At 43.5% G+C, this 20,419-nt stretch overlaps 1 protein-coding gene across 1 annotated transcript in view; it reads left to right on the forward strand.

Annotated features, from left to right (window-relative positions):
• SLC28A3 (solute carrier family 28 member 3) overlaps positions 1-20,419 on the forward strand; it is a 119,437-nt gene that overhangs the window by 721 nt on the left and 98,297 nt on the right. The window lies entirely within an intron of this gene.

Raw genomic sequence — 20,419 nt, forward strand, 5'->3', positions numbered from 1 at the left:
ACCTAAGATTTAAAAGAAAATATTGCAGATAATGAATAATATACTCTATATTGTACTCCCCCACCCCCATGTATATATATATATATATACACCTGTTTCTCTGTTGTAGTTTTGTAGTTTATTGTTATTTATGTCAGTTTCACATAGGCAGACATGTCAGCATGAAACATTCTATAGGAAACGAGAGCACAATTAGAGTGTCAATTTTACAGTGAAGTGTGTGTATTATAGTTTATATTGTAATATTTAGGTATAGTTACATGAGTTTATCTAATCTTATATATGCAGGCATGTTTGTATGGTACATTTTGTTACCAACAAGAAGACTGCAAAGTGTCTATTTTATCATAAATTAAATTAATATATATGATCCATTTTATATGATCCATTTTATTGTGCATTTTTGAATCCTGATTGAAACATTCATATCTTAAAGTAAATATGCATCTACCAGCCTTTAAGTAAATCCATACCACCATGTCAATAAACATATAAAACTCTCAGTAGGAAATCAATGCAGTCATTGGTAGACTGCTTTGGTGCAATTTTTTGGTGCAATTTTGGTGCATTTTGGTGCAATTGTTTAGTTCATTCAGGAAAACGAAATCAGCCCAGCCCCTCTTACCCCATTCCACAATACTGATGGTCAGTAAGAAAGCAGACATAGCAGGAGGGCTGGAACTTGATTTTCTCTGTCAATGCTAATATTTTACACTTAAAACACCCCAGATTTTTCTTGTTCCAGGTTGCAGGTAGCTATTTATTAATATTTGCAAGCATCTGTAAAGAACAGGGTCCTCTGATTCCTCATGTATTGAATTGTATAGTAACTGTACTGTCTGCCCTAATGTTGTAAAGCGCTGTGCAAACTGTTGGCGCTTTATAAATCCCGTATAATAATAATAATAATCTGTAGGTGTCAGAGTTAAATTCATGACTCTGTTCTGAATAGTTACATTTCCCATTTGTATGTGTACAGTAATTATTTCTCTGTCTTAACAAATATACTTGTGTTTCCAAAATAATGCCCCTGCAATCTTAATTTCGTGCTATGTAATTCGTGACTCTAAGTGACTTTATTACAAAAAAATACAAAGTAGGTTCTATCAGCAATGTTGAAACTCATGGTAAACATCAGAGAACAATAACTGTAAATCAGATACTGAAAATGTAGTGGGCAGAATGGAAGACATGCAGTGAGCAGTTAGTCAAACATTACAACGTGCTTTGCAAATATTAAATTGCAAACAAATGATCTAGTGAACTTTCACTAATGGAATATGCCCTAAATATAGTGATTCTTGTTTTGAACGATTAGGTTAATTAGTGATCTGCAGAAAAATACAAATATTTGGAATTGCAGCACTCCAGTGACCTCTTCTCAAGAAAGAACTATACAAATATACAGTATACGATGGATCATGTTTATGCTGTATATCTGTAAAGAGATCATTTAGGAAATAATTATTTATGATGAAGGAAACCTCCTTTTTGTAATCAGCATATTGTAGCTAAACAATACACTAATGGGGCATTTTGAGAGGTCATTTCACCCCTCAAACAAGAAAAGCCCTGGGACAACTAAAACTCATTGGGCCTAAGTTCACACTTAAATGTGGTGCAGAAACCCTGAACTCTGTGCGCGTTTCCCACACAGCATTCGTATCACATTGCCCTTGCTATCTGCAGTAGGGCTCAGTGCAATCTTAATGACACCCTAAACACAGGTCGCAAATGCAGTGCATTTGCCTGCACTGGATTACATGGTACAAATTGACCATGTGATCCGGTTGCAGTGCAGTTCTAAAATTGGTGCATGCACAACTTTGGTACAGATACAGTGCGGTTTGAGCCCATTCAAAATAAATGGGCTTAAATCGCACCACTCTGAATTGCATGTGATTAGCACTGGAATGGGATGCAGTTACTGTGCAATTCATATGTGGTTCATAGTGTGAAGCAAGGCAAACTGCTGAATTGACAAAGCTGCGTTGGTCATTATTTTGTTGATACTGTGGGGTTGATTTACTAAAGGTTGTTTGCATTGCAAGGGGATTTAAAATTTGCAGGGTAATTTTTCCTTAGCATGGTGAATGTGGTGAAAACTCACTTTCCAAATAATGCCCAACCATGTGCAAAAATAGTGTGAGAAATTTTTTCTTTAAATTGTATTTTTACTTGCACTTGATTGGACGATGGAAGTCAACAGAGCGTCAGCTCACTCACTAAGCTAAAGGAAAATTCAGGTGCAATAGCTTTTCTTTTTCATACATCACAAGACACAGAGCAGCCATATACATTACTACCTGGGTTATATGCTACCTTCAGATGAATGGATACTGGTAGAATAACCAAAACAAGAAACCCCCCCCCCCCCTTTATATAACCCCTCACATACAGGAAGTACTTCAGTTTTTTCCGCCAGTGTCTGAAAAGGTGGATAGTCACTTTTAACTTCTTGCTTACTGGGCACTTAAACCCCCCTCCTGCCCAGACCAATTTTCAGCTTTCAGCGCTGTCACACTTTGAATGACAATTGCGCAGTCATGCTACACTGTACTCAAAATAAATTTTTATCATTTTTTCACACAAATGGAGCTTTCTTTTGGTGGTATTTAATCACCACTGGGGTTTTATTTTTTGCTAAACAAACAAAAAAAGACAAAAATGTTTGAAAAAAAACAAAACATGTTTAATAGTTTGTCAAAAAATTTTGCAAACGGGATAATTTTTCTCCTTCATTGATATTCGCTGATGAGTCTGCACTGATGGGCACTGATGGGCTGCACTGAAGGGCACTGATGGGCGCAGATAAGGCAACACTAATAGGTACAGATAAGACGACACTGATAGGCACAGATAAGACGACACTGATGGGCACTGATAAGATGACACTGATGGGCACTGATAAGAAGGCACTGGGTGGCACTGGTGCATGGCACTTATGAGTGGCACTCATGGGTGGCACTGATGGATGGCACTGATAGATATCACTGATGGGCACTGATAGGTGGCACTGATAGGCACTTGTAGGTGGCACTGATGGGCACTGGTAGGTGATATTGATAGGCAGCACTGGTGATGGGCACTGATGGGTGGCACTGTGGGCACTGATGGGTGGCACTGTGGGCACTGATGGGTGGCACTGTGGGCACTGGTAGGTGGCGCTGGTGGGCACTGGTAGGTGAGGCTAGTGCGCACAGAAGCCTCTCCACAATCGGGACCTATGTCCCTCTCGCAGCCACGGGCGATCAGCTTTTTTTTTTTCTCCTCACGCTACCTCCTGTATGTGAGGGGGGACTTCCTGTTTGGGTTATTCTACCAGTGTCCATTCACCTGAAGGTGGCGTATAACCCACGTAGTAATGTATATGGCTGCACTGTGTCCCGTGATGTACTCAAAGAAATGGATTTTACAGGTAAGTATGAAGAAAAAATGCAACTATTTGCCTTTAGTAAATCGACCCCTATGTGTCCAGTCATCCTTTGCTGCATTCCCTACTTATGCAGGCTGTGATTGACTGCTTAAACCCACTTGTCCCGCTCTTTCTGTAGCAGCTGGAGATGAAAACAACCCCAAGCAAAGGGGTTAGCAGGGGTGTGTTTTGCAGCAGCATACTTATATTGATCAGATTTACAAAATAACTAATAAGACCCTACATTTTTATAATACTATAAAGCTCTCATTAAAGCCTGGGGGCTGGTCAGTCTGCAGGCAGCAGGCACACGGTGCATCTGCCATTGTTCCCAGTCTTAATATGAAGTGCAAAGTGAAGACAGGAAGCAATGCTGGTTGTAGAAAACTGTCAGGATCATAAAAAATTATGTATGTATTTGAAAGGGCAATAAAGGAGAAGGCATTGTATCTGGTATCTCACAAAAGTGAGTACACCCTTCACATTTTTGTAAATATTTTATTATATCTTTTCATGTAACAACACTGAAGAAATTACACTTTTCTACAATGTAAAGTACACACAGCCATTAATGTCTAAACCGCTGGCAACAAAAGTGAGTACACCCCTAAGTGAAAATTTCCAAATTGGGGCCAAAGTATCAATACTTTGTGTGGCCACCATTATTTTCCAGCACTGCCTTAACCCTCTTGGGCATGGAGTTCACCAGTGCTTCACAGGTTGCCACTGGAGTTCTCTTCCACTCCTCCATGACGACATCACAGAGCTGGTGGATTTTAGAGACCTTGCGCTTCACCACCTTCAATTTGAAGATGTCCCATAGATGCTCAATAAGGTTTAGGTCTGGAGACATGCTTGGTCAGTCCATCACCTTTACCTTTACTTCTTTAGCAAGGCAGTGGTCATCTTGGAAGTGTGTTTGGGGTTGTTATCATGTTGTAATACTGCCCTGTGGCCCAGTGTCTGAAGGGAGGGGATCATGCTCTGCTTCAGTATGTCACAGTACATGTTGGCATTCATGGTTCCCTCAATGGACTGTAACTCCCCAGTGCCTGAAGCACTCCTGCAGCTCTAGACCATGACACTCCCACCACCATGCTTGACTGTAGGCAAGACACACTCGTCTTTGTACTTCCCAGCTGGTTGCCGCCACACACGCTTGACACCATCTGAACCAAATAAGTTTATCTTGGTCTCATCAAACCACAGAACATGATTCCAGTAATTCATGTCCTTAGTCTGCTTGTCTTCAGCAAACTGTTTGTGAGCTTTCTTGTGCATCATCTTTAGAAGAGGCTTCCTTCTGGGACAACAGCCATGCAGACCAATTTGATGCTGTGTGCGGTGTATGCTCTGAGCACTGACAGGCTGACCCCCACCCATTCAATCTCTGCAGCAATGCTGCCAGCACTCATACGTCTATTTTCCAAAGACAACCTCTGGATATGACGCTCAGCATGTGCACTCAACTTCTTTGATCTACCATGGCAGGAGCCTGTTCTGAGTGGAACCTATTCTTTTAAACCACTGTATGGTCTTGGCCACCGTGCTGCAGCTCAGTTTCAGGGTCTTGGCAATCTTCTTATAGCCTAGGCCATCTTTATGTAGAGCCACAATTCTCCTTTTCAGATCCTCAGAGAGTTCTTTGCCATAAGGTGACATGTTGAACTTCTGGTGATCAGTATGAAAGAGTGAGAGTGATAACACCAAATTTAACACCCCTGCTCCCCATTCACACCTGAGACCTTGTAACACTAATGAGTCACATGACACTGGGGAGGGAAAATGGCTAATTGGGCCCAATTTGGACATTTTCACCTAGGGGTGTACTCACTTTTGTTGCCAGCAGTTTAGGCATTAATGGCTGTGTGTTGGGTCACACAGGGGACAGCAAATTTACACTGTTATACAAGCTGTACACTCACTACTTTACATTGTAGTAAAATGTAATTTCTTTAGTGTTGTCACATGAAAAGATAATAAAATATTTACAAAAAATGTGAGCGGTGTACTCACTTTTGTGAGATACTGTATGTATAGGGGGAAATAATTCAATAACGGTAAGTGTAATCGTGGGTCAATATACACTTTACCTGGGGCTCTCCTGTGGCCAGGGGCCTTGCTAGGTCTACAAAAGATCTGGGGCTAGAGCCCATAGCAGCGTAGTAAAGAAAGTCATACGCTTGGGCGGGCATACACATGTATATACAGTAATATACGTGTGGGTGTATATATATATATATACCCAGAGAGACCCCCACTTACATCAGGGTCCCCAGAGAGCCCCCCCTTACATCACCTTACATCAGTGTCCCCAGAGAGCCTCCTCCTTACATCAGAGTCCTCAGAGAGCCTCCCCCTTCCATCAGGGTACCCAGAGGGCCCCCCCCACTTACATCAGGGTTCCCAGAGAGGCCCCCTTACATTAGGGTCCCCAGAGAGCCTCCCCCTTAAATCTGGGTCCCTAGAGAGCCTAGGCCTTAAAATCAGGGTCCCCAGAGAGCCTCTCCCTTACATCAGGGTCCCCAGAGAGCCCCCCCACTTACATAAGGGTCCCCAGAGAGCCTCCCCTCCCCTTGGGGACCCCTGCAGAGACTCGGGGCTATTGGCCTCAGATTCGGGGCTATATCCCCAAAAACCACCCCCTAGCAACGCCCCTGCCTGTGGCTAAGAAGCTTGATTTATTATTAATACTTTCTTCCCATGTCAACTGTGAAAAATATGAAAATTCATTAATTGGAGTGAATAAAGTCATCCAATCATGTGCCAGGTAAAATCCTGGTACATGATCGGAGAGAAAGTCCCTGAACTAGTGGACTGCAACTGCATGCTTTGCACACAGTTGTGGGGCTCTTGCAGAGCAGCGTTATTCAATTGCATGGGTCTTGATTCATGAGGCTATCATTTCTGCCATGGCTCCGAAGCATAGCATCGCGGCGTTGGCATTTTAGCAAAAGTATAATTTGATATTTTCATGTTAGATAGACTGTATGTGGCCCCATGAATTCTAACAGCAGCCCTGACCACTGTACTATTAAAAAAAAAAAACAAATACATAAATTAAATTATTATAATACAATATTACTAACTATTGAAAAAGACACTGACATTGATCTTGGTGCATTCCATGGTTTAAATGATAATGATAATGTAAAAAATAACTAAACTGATGATTCTAAGCCCTAGCATACTAAGCTTGAGCCATGAAATAGGGTGATATTTTACTTGTCAAATGTTTTATATTAAAAATCTGGGATATTGACTATATCAAACAATTAGATGTCAGCTGTCATTATTGTTGCACAGGTTACGGTTAGAAAATAAATAAAATTCTTGTAACACTAGCAAACCCTGTTAATAAATAATTCGTAAGCTATACTTATTCCATTTCAGTTAAAGTTGAGGAAAAAAACAATCCCCTCTGGGTGATCTATGTACATTGCAAGGATTTTTAACAAATTTTGTTGCAGATTCCTACCTTTTGCTATTCTGCAGAAATCCCTGTGTGTTTGTCTGTGTCCGTGTGGTGAATCTAATAGGAGTGGTTTCATAGTCATCAATCAGCTGCTGCACCTGCAGGGCTCTAATGAGAAAAGCTGCTGGGCCTGCATCCCTTTAGATGTGATTTCCTATTGGGAGTATTTCACCAAAAATGACATTTTTGTTGCAGGGGATGCCTGAAATCTGACTTGTATCTTAGTGCAGAATTTTGGGAAAATCAGTGAGCCAATCACACAAGCAGGAAATTATGTTTCTGGAGGGTATTCTGTACACATTCTGCGTACAGAACACCTCCAGGTAGCCATATTGCATTGCATTAACAGAAATCTACAGTGCTGCAGATTAAAAAAGGAAAGGCCATTTTAATAACATTTAATTACAATATGACTTGTGTCATGATTGTTTATGATTTATATATATTTTTGTTCTTTTTTTCCTGCCACAGAAGTGGAGTTACCCTTTAAATACAAACAACATGTCAAGAAAGGTGTTAATATGCAATAGATTTATATTTTGTTGCTGTCAGTCATTAATCAGCTCCTTTACATTGATTAAACCTTTTGTAAAAACACAGGTACTCTTAGCAAGTTGTAACACTGGACAGTTTACTATACCTGTGGGTGGGGCTTAAGGTGCCCTAGTGGGGACAGTGTAGAATTGCACTTACTAATGCTTGAATCACAGACAGCAGCTGCGGTCATATGAAAATCAACATTAAGGCAGGACTCCAGAATTTAGAAGCAAGCACAGTTAACTCTTTGTAATCAGTGGCCATACTCTTTACGCTGTTAACACTGAGCACTTTGGAGACAACTTTTGTTAGAGAACACCTCTCCTTCCTGTTGTGCAGCATTTCTAAACCAGTCCGCAGAGCATGTACCGGCCTCTTCCCTAACTCAGCATTTATGCCACCTCATTGTCACTGGGAGAGTAAATGCTGTTATCGGACACAGGAAACACACTTCTCCAAAACTCCAAGCTTTTTCTCCTTCCCAGGGCCCTCTCTGTATCTCTCTCTTTCCAGTGACTCCAGGCTAGGTCCCTAGGTACTCTGTGTCAAGGGGGCGGTCCTAGTATATGGGGAACTGGCCACTAATAAGGGGCCAAGCATAACACCCCTTCACTACCAGAATATTGGTCACCTTTGCCATGTCACCCATTTCCTGGCTGGCTGGTTGGTTGATTAAGCAAGTGTCACAAATATGGTAGTCATTAGCAATGGCACTCTACCTTCCTCTGGACAGAATTCTGCTAGTTAGACTCTGTACTGTATCTTTAACTTCAGTCCCCTTGTTGTAAGCCCTGTTCTTTTGATACGCTGTGCATGCACTCCTTTAGTGACTTCAGACCAGGCAGTTTAGATCAAATACAGATTTTTTGCTGAAGTAGGAGACAAGGATTTCTTCCACACACTTTCCCAGTTCTCCAGTACCGATATAAACAAACTGTAAATTAGGCAGATGGCAAAGTCCATAAAAGCAATTATTTCAAGGCAAGAGTCCATTTAGGCAGTAATCCACAAGAGGTAGAAGCAATCCCTTTAAAGTCTATGAACCAGTAAATATACTCACAAGTAGAGCTGCACGATTAATCGTAAAAAATCGTGATCTCGATTCAACCCCCCTTACGATCTTAATTCGGCATTTCTACAATTCTATGTAAACAGTGCCGTGCCTTTCTGCTCACTCGCAGCTGTCAAAATAAAAATGTTTATCAACATTGCTTAGCGCTGAGCGATAACTATAAACAATGTAACATTTGGTTCTTTTTGATCAGGGATCTCCAAACTATAGCCCTCCAGCTGTTGCGAGACTACATGTCTCATGAGGCATCGTAAAGCTCTGACATTCACAGACACAACTAGGCACGATGGGAATTGCAGTTCTTGAACAACTGGTGGGCCATAGTTTGGAGACCCCTATTTTAGATCAAAGGGAAGAACTTTGGTCTGTAAATGAGGGCAGTTTAGCCACTTAAAGTGGTTGTAAACTCAGAGAACCCCCCCCCCCAAAAAAAGACCTGCAAGACAAAGGCATAATGAACTAGTATGCATCGCATGCATACAGTGAATATCTCCAAAACTGTGCAAGTTTAGGAGATATTCATGGTACCTACAGGTAAGCCTTACTGTAGGTAAAAGCGGTGTAACAGGGTTAACAACCACTTTAAAGACTAAAACTTTTTACTGACATTTGTTGCTTACAAGTTAAAATCAGTATTTTTTGCTAGAAAATTACTTAGAACCCCCAAACATTATATATATGTTTTAGCAGAGACCCTAGAGAATAAAATGGCAGTCGTTGCAATATTTTATGTAACACTGTATTTGCACAGCGGTCTGTTTTTGGGAAAAAATACACTTCAATGAGTTAAAAAAAAAACTAAACAGCAAAATTAGCCCAATTTTTTGTATAATGTGAAAGATAATGTTACACAGAGAATCGTGTTCTTTATTCTAAGCAAAAAAAAATGGTGATTCTCATTTTTTCCAGAATTGTGCAGCCCTACTCACAAAGCAGTAGGTCCATAGCTGGAAGCTAAAAGTCCATAAGGGTCGACAGGTTCCAGACCCCACTGGAAACCCTAACTGGACTCCCACCACCCCCTCAAGGGGCTGATCCTCTCCGACAGAGTAATAGCTAAATTTTGGCAGGCTTTCCACAACAGCTTCTAGGCCACTTAGTGAACCCTATTTATAGTATGGTATGACCTGCAGGGGTTGGTAACCTTCTGAAAAAGAGAAGGAAAACCTGGCCAGCAGTGTTAACTCTTCCTTCTCTAAAAAACCACCAACTCAGCAGGTCAACCTGGGAACACAGTGCAGCTAGAAGACATTCTAACAATTTGCACCTGGTTGGCCTGCTTACCTTCAGGGCATGAACACAGCAAGAAAAAAACATTAAGCCTAAGTTCACACTAGTGCGATGCAGGAACCAGCGCCATTACAGTTCACACTGTCCCTGCACCATTTTCTGTGCGTATCCAATGCGAGTTCAGCCATAAAACTGTATGGCTGAACTCACATTGCTCAGACATCACATGTGATCCGCTCCTGCATTGCGGGTGCGAATCACATGCGATGTTTGAAATCACACTAGTCTGAACCTAGGCTAACTCAGAACCCTCTTGAAAGCACCTGCTTATATACCTAACATTCTATATTTTCCCATGCAAAAAAATTTGATAAACATTGCAAAGAGTAAATGCCCTCTAATACTCCATTGACATCTCTGTGTGTGCACATCTTGGGTAGAGCAGACTATTCATTTTAATGGTCCTTGACCCTTTTCAGAAGGCACCATGCAGCTTAGCAAACCTGAAATCGCAACGCTGCAGCTGATGCATGGAGGTGCCCTTAGGAATTAATGGTGTCTATGCACGTCTGCTAAAGTGTGCCATGTTTCTCTACAGGTTGCGAATGTGCAGAGATGTGAGCTTATGCCTTTGAGGCTGATAATGTTTATAAAAGCTAGTAGTTAATTACAAAATGTGCTAATCCTATATTCACACCTTCACTGATTAGTGAATCTGGATAACCATTAACAATATTCACAATGTTTTTGCACCTGGCTAAAGTCAAGATTTCCCAGCCAAGTAGCAAACATAGCAGATTGCCCTGCTAATTCTATAGTAAATGTTCCTGTATTCAATACGAATACTACAAGGAATTATAGACTATTTCAGCTTCTTGTAAAATAGCAAATTGCAGCCTAGAACTGCTAAATGTTATTCAGTCACTTATATAAAACATTATTCAATTCAGAAACTTCTACCAACACAGTATTTGCTTGGCTGTCATGTTAACTCTGCTGCTTTAATAACTCATGGGTCACTGATTCAGAACAAGTATGCAGATCAGGATTATTGAACTCACTGATTTGACAAAGTGAATAAGATCAACAGATTTCATGGTGAAAGAAACAAAGTGTGGCCTGTGTGGACAGGAGGCTGTGGGGAAGGAAGAAAAGCATGGTATACACCATCCACCCTACACCAAAAACTGGCTGAAAAAAAATGCTCTATAAAAGGTCATACAGTGGAGGTCGGCAACCAGTTGAGTCGTGATCTACCCGTCAATCGTGGGTAGGTGAAGGGTAGACCAGGATCCTTCCTTGCCAGCCCCGAAATTGGGACAGGAGGGGCTGCATTTACTGGTACCAATGCCTCGCTGTGTTCATTCATAATTGAAGCATAGTAAACTGCTGCTCAGCACAGAGAACTTCCCATTCATTCACTATTCAATGTAGCTGAGGCTGCAGAGAAAGGGGCTTGAGAATGTCTGAACTCAGTCCCTTTCTCTGTCTCCAAAAGTGAGAAATCATGGGTCTGTTTAGACCCCTGATATTTCAAATAAAACTGTAAAAAAATAACATATTAAAAATAAAACAATTCTGACCACCCTCTGCCCTACTGACTATTAACACCATCCACTGCCCTATTAACACCAACCTCTGCCCTACTAACACCATCCACTGCCCTACTGACACCAACCTCTGCCCTACTGACACCATCCAGTGCTCTGACAACGTTCACTGCCCTACTGACACCGTCCACTGCTCTACTGAATTATACTGTCAACTTTTAAAGCAGTGTAAGATTATATTTTTTTAAAAGTAACATTTGTTTTATTATATTTTGCTAAGTTTTCCTTACTATCTAGGCCTTGCTAGTTCATTTCTTAAAAAATAAGGTGGCCAAACACCCGTGACCTTTGATCTATTTCACTTTGTTCATGTAGATCTCCACCTCTCAAAGGTTGCTTACACCTGATCTACTATGGCAACAATCTTGAAACAGTTTCTAACAAAGGTTGTAATGAACTTCTTCACTGCATCTACAATCTCTCTGATCTTCACTCAACTGAGCTCCAAGTCTATCACTTTTGCCCCGTACACACAAGCGGAATTTCTGTCGAAAAAATCTTGGATGGTTTTTCCGACGGAATTCCGCTCAAGCTTGGCTTGCATACACACAGTCACACAAAAGTTCTCTGAACTTTCGACCGTCATGAATGCGGTGACGTACAACACTACGACGAGCCGAGAAAATTAAGTTCAATGCTTCCGAGCATGCGTCGAATTGTTCCCGAGCGTGCGTGTTTTTTTGCGCGTCGGAATTGCATACAGACGAACAGAATTTCCGTCAAGAACTTTTTCCATCGGAAAAAATAGAGAACCACCTCTCAATTTTTTGCTGGTGGAAATTCAGACAGAAAAAGTTGGATGGAGCATACACGCGGTCGGAATATCCGACCAAAAGTTCTCATCACACTTTTTTTTACAGAAATTCCGACCGTCTGTATGCAGCAATAGACTTGCTGATCCACTGCCACTGGATCCCCTGAGCTCTTCCAATCTTCTTTCTCAGTATCTTCTTCAAGCGTCACCTCCGTGTCCCTGCTGGGTCCCTAGCTTGGCACTCACCGATACTCCTCAATTGTCACCCCACTGGCCTGCTTAGTCCCTGGCTTGGTGCACTATAATGCTCTGCAAGCGTCACCTCCACTGGCTGGGGCCTCCACTGGCTGGGTCCCTGGATTGACATCTGCTGAAGTTTCCCAATTCTTCACTGTCCTCGGTTGATGAGAATACTGCTCTGGTACTTGCTTCATCTACTCACAGTGGTCCCTGGTAATAAGGTGTATGGTCTCTTAGTGGCGACAGCTTCCCCTCAACCCCTGACCACAGCAGGTTCTCCGGCCAGCAGAACCATTACTTCTGGTTGGACTCCAATCCGCAATCCCAACCCTACGCTGCTGTCTTGCTTCTGGATAGGCCCTCAGACAACCTAGCAGCCAGTTGTACCCGGGATAGGCCTCAGGTTATTGGCCTAGCAGCCCGGGGCAAAATGACACACATCACCCAACCCAGACAGGCGTCCAGGTGTCACAGAACCCCAATCACCTGACTCCACCTAAATAAATAGGCTCTCCCAGCAGGCCAAGGGACCCAAGAAAATCCTGGTCCATTGGCTGAGACACCATTCATTCATAATCTGTCCTTGCAATGCCCTTGTCTTATCTAATGCCACCAGATACCTGGTCATATAGTGACAAAAGAGAGAAATGCAGCAATTCCAGAATTAGAGTGAAATCAGTTGACCTCCTATCAATTGGCAAATGCAAGTACCACTTGGAAGGTAAATTTACTTTCAAAGTTTGTATTATTATTAGGTATTTTCAATAACAAAAAATCAGATACAATCAATGCATAAAGACGAGTTACAATGCGCCATAACATAATATAACATAACAAATAGTGTTTCTAGTAGGCATGGAAGGGGCATATTCTATGGAAGATGTGAAAAGCAATGCAAGGTATGTTGAGAGTAACCATTCTGGGGCTCTTTAGAGGATACCTCATGATACTCGTGCCTTGTGATACCTGGCCCCAGTAGCCCCGGGGAGCCCCCCGACACCCCTAATGGGATCATACTATGTTGAGACAGCCCCCCCAAGACCCCCGGAGCAAGGCAAAATCTATTGGGAGGAATAGAGCACCACATGTGTTAAGTTGGGAAGTGCGTTTGGCCTTAAAGCCCCTAGGGGGTGGTTTTAACACCTGAATCTGGGGGCACTTGTACTTTACTGATATATGGTACGTATTATATGGACACATCATACCCAAGCTGGGTGAAACCAAAAACTAAAATAGAAGAAGTAGAAGAGAGGGGGGGAGAGGGAAGAGGTCGAGGAGCCACTCACCAGGCATTGGGTAGGAGATGAAGTATTGACGCTTACTTGTTATGTTTGTATCCCAGGGATGAGGGAGATACCCACGTGATTGGCCCAGGGTTCCCAGGTGGACTCGAACTGAGCTTTGGAGTCCAGCAGAACACTGGTCAGTTTCTCCTGAGACATCATCCAAGAAATTTGGCGCTTGGCAGCTGTGAAAGATACCCCGGGCTGTTTCCAGGCCTTGGCAATGGTTAGCTTAGCGCGCAGGACTATGAAGTGGATTAATTTGCGATTCCATTTAGAAGCCCCTGGGATATTAACATTCAGGAGGGCCACTGCGGGGGTTCTGGGTAACTGTAGCCCCGTCACTTTTTGGATTAGGGTAAACATCCTTTTCCAGAATGATCTGATTTTGGGACATTCCCACCATATGTGGGCCATAGTGTCATTCAGTACACATCCCCTGAAGCACTAGGGGTTAGCAGAGGGGAGCATGTGGGCCAATTTAGTGGGTGTGAGATAATCTGGTCATCACTTTGATGTTTGATTCTATTAAGGAAATATTCTTTATCCCCCATAGGCTCTGGAAAAGGATATCTGCCATTTTTCAAGATCCCATTGAATTTGGAGATCATTTTCCCAAGCTGTCGTGTAAGGGGTTTTGCCTGCCTGCTGAGCAAGTGATTGGTAGATAACAGAGATTCCAGCCCTCTGATTCGTGGCTTGTCCTGACCATAACTCGTATGGAGTGAATCTAGGTGGGATGGGTTTCCCTTTCCATATTTTGTGGAGAAAGTGTTGTATTTGGAGAAACCTGAAATGTTCCCCCCTCGGGATTTCCAGTTGTTGTTCGCAGAATTTTAAAGTTATTGGGCCTGTTGCTGTGAAGCAGTGACCGATCCGATACAGCCCCTTGTCCAACCACCATTTGAAGGATTTTATATCTTGACCAGGAGCGAAGTCATGGTTATTGAAGATGTGGGCCAGGGGACGGCAGTCAGAGGTCAAGGAAGGTTGAGTTTTCAAATTGTCCCAAAAGGGTGAGGGATTGTGAAAGGATCGTCGAGAGTATGGGGGGTCTTTCCCTAGAGGGAATCCATAATAAATAGTTAAGAGTATAGGTGGGTACCGACTGTCTTTCTATTTGGAACCAGTCTGGTTTTTCCGTTCTGGAAAATACTATGGAGAGTTGGGCAATTCTCACCGCCTGATAGTACCAAAGTAATCTTGGTAGCCCTAGTCCACCCTGTGTACGCTGTCTGTATAGAGTGTTTTTGGGCAATCTATGTCCTTTTCTTCCCCAGATAAAGATGTTGACTTTCCTTTGGAGGGGTTGCAAATGGTCCCTCCTTAGGTTTATCGGGATGGCTCTAAATAAGTATAGCAGTCTGGGGAGAAGTGTCATTTTTATTGAATGGATCCTCCCTAGCCAAGATAGTTCTTTATTGGTCCAGGTCTTTAGCTCCAACTCAAGTTTCTGGTAAGTGGGTGGAAAGTTCGCTGGGTACAGTTAGGCAATTTTGGAGGTGAGGTGAATCCCAAGATATGCTATTGACGAGACGTTCCATCTAAACTTAAAGGAGCTTTTCAGCGTCTCTACTGTGGCTGGTTTCAGAGATATGTTGAGGTCATGGGATTCGTCATAGTTAACCCTGAGGCCTGACGCCATTTCAAAGTCATTTAGGAGTCTACAAAGGTTGGGGAGGGATGTGATAGGTGAGGTTACGAAAGCATGTCGTCTGCGAAGAGGCCGCATTTGTGTATTTGGGGTCCACATGAAATTCCTTGGATATTGGGGTTGGAACGAATCGCAACTGCACGTGTCTCTATGGCAAAGGCGAATATTAATGGGGATAGGGGGCATCCCTGTCTAGTGCCCCGTGCTATGTTAAAGGGTCTAGAGTGATGTCCACTGAGGCGAATCAGTGCAGATGGATTGGAGTAGAGGGAGTGTAGAATGCCCAAGAAGCGATTTCCAAATCCCCACTTCTCCAGTAAAGCAAATAGGTAAGGCCATTTGACTGTGTCGAAGGCCTTTTGTAAATCTAAGGATGGGAGCATCCCTTCCTGTTTGGGGGCCCCCATCCCATCCTGCTTATAGAAGGGAGACTAGATCAATGGCCCTTCTGATTTGATCCGGCCCCTGTCTACCTGGGATGAACCCTACTTGGTCCTTATGGACTTACCGATTCATGAAGGAGGATAATCGGTTGGCCTTTATTTTCGTCAAGATCTTGAGGTCGTTATTTATGCGGGAGATTGGTCTATAATTCTCTACTTCTTCTGGGTTTTTATTTGGTTTAGGAATTACCGTTACATAGGCGGTATTGAGCTAAGGATCTAAGGGGGATCCCTGTACCTTCGTGTTAAAGAATTTTGCCATGTGAGGTGCTAACATGTCAACGAAGGCTTTATAGTATGGCACGGATAGGCCATCTGGTCCAGGAGCCGAGCCTGTTTTGAGGTTTTTAATGACCTCCCTTATTTCCTCAACAGAGATGCACGCCTCCATAACTTCCTTGTGTTCAGCAGATAGAGTAGGTATCGGTAGGTCACGAAGAAATACGGATATTAAGGGGTCCTTATTCCTGGGGGACATGCTATAAAGTTTGGTGTAGAAGTCCCGAAAGGCTTCTAGTACCTTGTTGGGGTCAGCTGAAGGAGGATTACCAGCTACTCTAATCTTGGGAATAAAGAGGGTACGTGGTCGCGGGGATAGTTTAGAGGCCAGCATTGGACCTATTTTATCTTTTTGATGGTAATATCTAGCTCCACTCCAGCGGATGTATTTCTCCGCTTTTACCGTGAGGGCTAAATTCAATTCCAGACTAGTTGCATCAAGTTGGTCTAGTAGGGCTTTAGAGGGGTTCTTCTTGTGTCGGAGTTTTAGGGCAGCAAAAGTCTTTTCGAGTTTTGTGATGTCTATTAGTCTTTCTTTCTTTGAGTTGTAATGCTGATAATTTTGCCCCTAATGGTAGCTTTGTGGGCAGCCCAGAGGGTCTCGGGGGAGATGTCTTCTACGTTGTTGAGTAGGAAATATTCCTTCAGTGAGTTCTCTATTTCAGTGGTTTTAATGGGGTCACTCAGGATGGATTCGTTCAGACGCCAGTGCGAACCCGATGGCCTAGTGAGAGAGTTTTGCATGTAGAGTAGGACTATGGAGTGGCAGTGTCTCTTATGTTCGCGTTATATGTCAATGGAATAAGGGAGGGGGGTACCAGTATATGGTCTATTCTGGCGTAAGACTGGTGGGGGGCTGAAAAGTGGGTATAGTCTCTTTTTGATGGATTAAGTTCCCTCCATATGTCGACCAGCCCGTGTGAGTGAAGGGCTTTCGCTATGTTCAAGCTGGCTTTGGTGGGGCGTGTCAGTTGGGCCATGGGGGGGTTTCGATTTGTCGAGTCCTTGGTCGAAAGCTATGTTCGAGTCCCCTCCGAAGATGACCTTGCCTTCCACGAGAGGCATTAAGGTTTTAAGGAGAGATTGGAAGAATTTAGTTTGTCCTTTATTGGGGGCATAGTAGGAAATTATGGAGTAAATGTTACCTTCAATAGAACCCTTGACTAGGATATATCTACCCTCAGGGTCTCTGTGGTCAGAGATGTAAGAAAATTTACTATTCTTAGAGAACAGTATCGCTACTCCTTTGGTTTTGTTTGCGGCTGTTGGGTAGTAGAGTGGAGGAATTTGGGGTTGTATCGGATCGGAAAGTGTGTCTCTTTGATTAAGACTATATCTATCTTCAGGGATCGGTAATTTTCAAAAGCTATTCTGCGTTTTCTGGGGGAGTTCATACCCTGTGCATTATGTGAGGCTACTCTAGGATCCTTGCCTGTCGTGCTCACCACAGACATTTGGTCAGGGGTGGGAATGCTGTTGAGGAAGGCGACACTTACCCTTAGAAGCCTTTTCTTTAGGGGCCCCGGACATTGACAAAGCTTTGTTTGGTCCAGTGTTGATGTCTGGAGCTCCGTAATACCTGCTGAGTGGCTCGAAAAAGAAAAATGGTTAGGGCGGGAGAGGGGGAAGAGAATGAAAAAAAACATAAAGCGGCGTCTTTTGGGAAGACGAACGACTACCGACAGGAAAAAGCCCCGCTAGTCACCCTCAATTTGGCTCCGGCAGCCTCTAATAGAGGTTGCAAGGCTCATACCACAGAAGAGCAGAACCTCGTCTGTGGTATGAGTGGAGGCGCAAAGGTGTCACCCCCTGACCCTTGCTTCTAAGTTAAACTAAGTAGTAATAAACTAACACAGCGTAAAGTCAACTTTTCTAATAATCATTGGAAACGTTGAGAGTTCACTTAGGTCAAAGTGCCCGGCTTGTGGTCAGTTCTTCTACAGAGATCATCTTCTTGTGCCCTACCCCTCCTATTCAGAGATGAGGAAGGCAGGGGGGCTCCCCCGGGTGAAGCTAGCCTTTTGTTGTTGTTGCAGTCACCTGGTTCAGAACCCTGAACTGGGTCCTGCCAAAGATCCCTGAGATCGATAAGTTCATTGAATCTCAGTTCTTTAGGTTGAATTCTTGAGAGAAGGCGAGAACAGAAGAACGCCTAGAGCCCTAGGCTCCAACAACAGAGGGGATTATTATCCCGAAGTGGGATGCCCTATTGAGAGCGAGTTGAAGAATTAGGTTAGTGGAGGATTAGCTTACGGAGGTCTGCCATCTTTGGACTTCTTGCCTTTATTCCAGAGTGGGGAAACTGGACTTTCCGGGGGGGGGGGTTTGGTGGATCCTCCTGGTGCCGAAGAAAATTCCATGGGTGCTTCCTGGGAAATCAGCTTAAGGTAGAGGAAGAGTTTTTCCCCTTCTGGAAGGGAGGAGAAGGAATACGCCTTGCCCTGGATGGTGAATTTCACTCCAAATGGGAAGGTCCAGCGATATTTGATGTCCTGTTGGGACCACAACGGTAGGAGCGGTTTAAGGGTTCTTCACTTTTGAATGGTCGAGGGGGCCAAGTCTGAAAATATTTGAATTTGGTGTCCTCGGCAAGTGACTTGCTGTTTGAGGCGGGATTGTCTCATAACTTCCTCCTTTACAGCGTAAAAGTGGGGCTTGATTATGAAATCCCTCGGGGAACCATCCATCCTTGGGGGGACCGAGGGCTCTGTGGGCCCTGTCCAATTCTAGGTGGTGGGGGGGCGTGTTAGAAATTAGCTCCTTGATGAGGTCCTGAATTGCTGGGGGGATATCCGTGATGTTTTCAGGGAGACCTCGGACTTGGAAAATATATCTCCTGGACCTGTTCTCAAGGTCGTCTATCCTGGCATGGGCAGCATTCTGGTTGGTGTGTGAAACAGTAACGTCCAGTTTGGTTTCTATTGCTTCCATTCTGGAACCGAGGTTGGCAAAATACGATTTAATGTCTCTGGCGATCTGGGCCACTGTGTTAGCCAGACCCCTCTCCAGTAAGGCAGAGAATTTGTGAAAAAGGCCTCCGTGCGATGAGGACTGGTCCTGATCCTGCATACAGGGAGAGGGAGTTGCTTGGAGAAATGGAGGAGCAGGCCCTGCTGGGGACAGGCTATACTCCTCCACTGCTCTGCTCAGCAGGGACTCAGTGGAGGCAGGGGAAGGAGCTGGCTGGCATTGTGGTGTACCCTGGGCCACCTGGGAGTAAGTCAGTGTGGCTGGCGAAATCACTTGCCTAAAATCCTGCTGTTTCTCCCCGTAGGCCGCGTGTGACTGTGCTGATGAAATGCCGGTGGCCACCTTGGTACACCTGCCGCGGCCTGCTCGGTCAAGTTCCGGACCCAGATCGCTTCTGGCGGCCGGTCCGGCCTTCCAGGGGGGTACCGGTAGTGTCTGGAGGACAGATGGGCTGTCTGAGATCCATTTTGGGGGGGTGCTTTGACCGCTATGTGGATCGTGGGGCAGGGGTGATGCGGAGCTCCCGGCTCAGGCAGCCATCTTGGAGCTCCCACGCATGTGCACTGTTGGCAGGTAAATGTAATGGCCACCCTGCCTAAACATCAGGGTGCTACATCTGTTATGCTGTAATTCAGCTTTAACTTGACAAAGGTTCTTCTTCATGCAAAGTAGTATTTAGTATTTAGTAAAACCGAGCTGACATATTTCTACTGTCTGCAGCAAAGCAGGGATTGTGAAGAGCAGGCAGTTGAAATTAATATCTTTTTTACTCTTTCTTGCAGACTGTCCTAATTAAAAACCTACATAACCAGCAATACCTTAAACAATGTGGCCATAGTTCAACAATGGCTGCTTATTGCATGCCAAATAACACACAAGGAAGAGAAAACTATTTTTTATTTTTAACAATGTTACTTTTGTTTCAAATTGTTATACATAACATTGAGGTGTTGTGTCTTGTCCAGTCATGTAATTCTGTAATGAAAATTTGTCCCAGGCTCAACTCAGGGTAACCATAACCACTAATTACATTTCAAGAAACAAAAAGCAGTTGTGGAAATGTATATAGTAGTTGGGGAAACTTATAGTAATCACCACAATTCAAAAGTATTTTCTACAAAAAAATGATTGTTTTTGATAGGGTTAAAAATGTCCAGATAATATTTTACTATTTAAAGATAAACATGGAGACTGCCATGACTATTTAGCAAAAGCTAAGAGCCTGACTGTCCTTAAATGTCTGTTACACTTCTGTGCATGCTAGAAGAGGAACGGCTAACCAGAATATTCCCTTTATCACACACTTTTTAAGGAAACAGTAATGTATGTAGACATGGATTTTAAAGTGCCTCTGTGCTCACGCTATGAATGTCAAATGATTTACATATTCTCAACAAGCAGTAAAAGAGTATTTACCTCTCCAGCTGCTTTTAGGCCTCATACACACTAATGTCTAA

This window comes from Aquarana catesbeiana, linkage group LG01 (genome assembly GCF_042186555.1).
Source record: "Aquarana catesbeiana isolate 2022-GZ linkage group LG01, ASM4218655v1, whole genome shotgun sequence".
In the NCBI taxonomy this organism is placed as follows: domain Eukaryota; kingdom Metazoa; phylum Chordata; class Amphibia; order Anura; family Ranidae; genus Aquarana; species Aquarana catesbeiana.